General features: G+C 34.0%; 1 long non-coding RNA gene across 1 annotated transcript; it reads left to right on the forward strand.

Moving 5' to 3' along the window:
• The first annotated feature begins 397 nt into the window (after positions 1 to 397).
• Positions 398 to 2,598, forward strand: LOC123883658. The gene is made up of 3 exons (XR_006800361.1): positions 398 to 969; positions 1,089 to 1,460; positions 2,329 to 2,598. It is a non-coding gene; the product is annotated as an uncharacterized LOC123883658 (long non-coding RNA).
• Positions 2,599 to 3,558: the final 960 nt, after the last annotated feature.

The raw sequence follows: 3,558 nt of genomic DNA on the forward strand, positions 1-3,558 counted from the left end.
TTGGATTTTATAAGTAAAGCGGAGAAGTAAATAATAGGCTTAATTAATAAAATGGTCCCTTAAAAATATTTTTGGTTTCAGATTGGTCCCTTAAAGAAAAAAAAGGTCCAAATAGGTCCCTTAAAGAAAAAAAAGTCCGAATAGGTCCCTTAAAGACATCTCCGTTAATCAGTTTGGTCCCTAAAAAGAGGTCTAAATAGGACCAAACTGATTAACGGATATGTCTTTAAGGACCTATTCGGACCTTTTTTTCTTTAAGGGACCTATTTAAACCTTTTTTTCTTTAAGGGACCAATATAAAACCAAAAATGTCTTTAAGGGACCATTTTATTAATTAAGCCTGAATAAAAAGGAGGTACACCGGAGAATGGTGAAGTAATTATGAGTGGCATTTCAGTAATTGAGACTAGCATCATGTGCACATGTGTATACATAAGCATCAATAGTAAGAGAAACCAAGTTTGCCCTTGTCTACTCCTTTCTCTGTTTCGCTGACAGAACAACAACACAATGTCCATCATGTTTATTCACCCACACCATTCATATGGATTGAACCCCAACATAGCCTTATTTTGAATCAAATGGAAAACAAGTCCAAAGAGAAAAACAACCTCTTCTTCCTCATTGACCGAACCTAAGACCCCATCTCAATTTATGACCCATTTTCATTATTAGATCTAAAAGCTATTCCTCCTTCATGGCTCAATTGTTCATCTCTTCTATTGGAGCAATTCATTATCAACAAAATCTATTTGGAGCTCCTGGTGATTCAAGTTCTTGGACTATGGGTAAACATACTTGTTTGGAAGGAACACGTTTAAGACACAAGGTGAACATTAAAGGAAGAATTGAGATTTTTGGATATTGCAAGTTGAACCTCAAGGAAGATAAAGTCAATTCTTTCAACTCAAGCCTGCATGTATCAATTGGAGCTGCAAATTCCTCATCTTATACAGTTAAGGAACTAAGGTAATATTTGGATTATGTTCCTTTTCCTTTAATCCCAATTAGAGCTAAAAACCCTCATTATTGATCATCATTTTGGAATTTTGCATGTATGTATATATATGTTCTTTGCTGTGAAATAGTTGTGAGAATAAAGAACTAGTAATGGGTTATGGTGAATGAGTTAAGAATTAAGGGAACTAGAAGAATTGGAAGAATTTGGGTTAAACCCGTATTCTGGACAGACCTGCATTAAAAAGGTAACTGTTTTCTCTCTGTAATTCCGTTTGAGACGCCGTTTGTTTCTATGAATAGCTAACTCAAATACGGTCGTTGTGACACTGGTTTCATAATTTTTGGACGAGGAATGAGGTCAGTAGGTATTTTTGAAGTTGGTGCTCTAATGCAGAATTATGTAGAAAATTCTGATTATTGGTTTAAAGCACTTCAGTTGCAAATTATGCGTTTCGGCGAGCTCTGGAAGTGTCGCTGGTATTATTCAAGCTTCTTTTCAGGTGGGTTCCCTTAGAGCCTTAAACTCTAGTTAGTTTTAGCTCTATTAGTTTCCCGAAATTATGAATCTTGCATGATAACATAAGAATTAGGGTGAATTGTGTATGAGAGGAGCTTAATCCCAAAGCTTCTCTCCGTTTTAATTATGTGATATATGCTGTAATGTTCATGGCTAATAAGGAAAGGGATTGTGATAATGATTTTCTGCAAAATGGATGGAAATTGTAAAAACAGAGTAATGAACTGATAACCTCGCTAAGCGAAATGGTACTCGCTAGGCGAGAATGTCAGCTCAGTACTATGTAGAATTTAAAATTATGAACAAACTCACGTTTTTGAATCCCTTACCTTTTTAGTACATTTTATGTGAATAATACATGTATAATACTTAATTAAAATGTTAAGTACACGTTAAGTTAAGATAATCAGGACATCAGGACAAGTTAGCTACCCCATGGAGGGAAATTCATGGGTAGGATAACAATCAGGATAATTAAGTTAAGTTAAGAAAGTCAGTCAATCATGGTGGTTACTTATGTACCACGTTATGGGATTCGAGGAATCCAATCATGTTACGATTGTGAGCTTCATGCCGTGTCGATGCGTGTAATCATCGACGACAGATATGTCAGGCCTCTGAGATCGGCTCACCTCAGAGTGTCTTAGTTATGTTAAAATGAACAAGATAATTTATCTGTGTTACACCTTTATATTATTATGTTTATGAAATCATGTTATGAAATTATGTTAGAGACTGACAATCAGTATCAAGGAACTATTAGTTCATCAGTTGCCCCCGGTGTAGACACCAATAATAGGAATCCACTGAGACGAAGTGACTGTTCTCATCCCCCACTTATTTGATTTCAGATTTGCAGGTTGTTCGAGGATCGTGGCCTTGAGGCATGAAGATTCGGATACGTGAATTATGTTATGAAGCTGACGTTATGTTAATCTTATATTTGTATAAGATTCGGTTCATTTATGTTCAGTTGTTAGCTCGATCATGTATTCATTTGTTGGATTTTGTAATCCTATTCACGTACTTGGCCTTTGTGTAAATGAAATTAATGTTTCCCGATACAGTTATGTTCACTCTTGTCGCTATTCTAGATAAATCGACATGGGGTGTTATACTTATAATGCTCATTGTTAATCGTTAAATGATTTTTAATCGTGTATGAAGTATAAATGAAGAATATTAAGGTTTTGTTAAATCTTAATGATGAAGTATGTTGGATAGTGTTCCACATAGTAAATGAAGAGCTTTATGCTAAATAATTGTGAGTGAATTCATGAAAAACATATACATGCATTCATGAATTAAATAGGATATTGGATATTCCAATAAAGAAGTATATCGGATTATATTTATCCGATAAAGAAGGATATTAGAGGTGAGATACTCTAATAAAGAAGATGGTACCACATGCATTAGATATGTCTAGGGTGACATTGCATGAAGTTGAAACATTAGAATGCATTAGGTTATGTGTACATTTATGTGATAAGTGATAAGTGACACATGTTTGGCTAATTGTGATAATTGATAATTGGATGATAGATGTGGATATATATATATATATATATATATATATATATATATATATATATATATATATATATATATATATATATATATATATATATATATATATATATATATATATATATATATATATATAATTGTGATGTATGCATATGTTATGAAGGAGTGTTAAGTACCGTTTTACTTACACTTATATTTGATTATGTGATCTAACTCTCATGCTTTGTGTTATGTGTTGGACCGTTGGGGGTTCAGATTCTCAAGTTGAGGATCCCGCTCAGAGTTAGAGGAGTTGCTCGTGCTTGTGATAGTGCGCTTTTTGGTGAGGAGATTAGCTTAGACTACTCCTTTAGATATATTTTGTATATATTTTTTATGGGTTGTATAGAATTGCTTTGATTAGGTGTTTACCGTGTCGAGTTATTCGCTTGAATTGTACTTAAGCCTGTGATGGCATATTTGACCTTGCTAATCCTTACTTTTGTTGTAAACATAATATCCTTGTTGTTGATATGACCTAGAGCCTAGGGATGGGAGTGGGTTGTCTCCCG

This window comes from Trifolium pratense, linkage group LG5 (assembly GCF_020283565.1).
Source record: "Trifolium pratense cultivar HEN17-A07 linkage group LG5, ARS_RC_1.1, whole genome shotgun sequence".
NCBI lineage: Eukaryota > Viridiplantae > Streptophyta > Magnoliopsida > Fabales > Fabaceae > Trifolium > Trifolium pratense.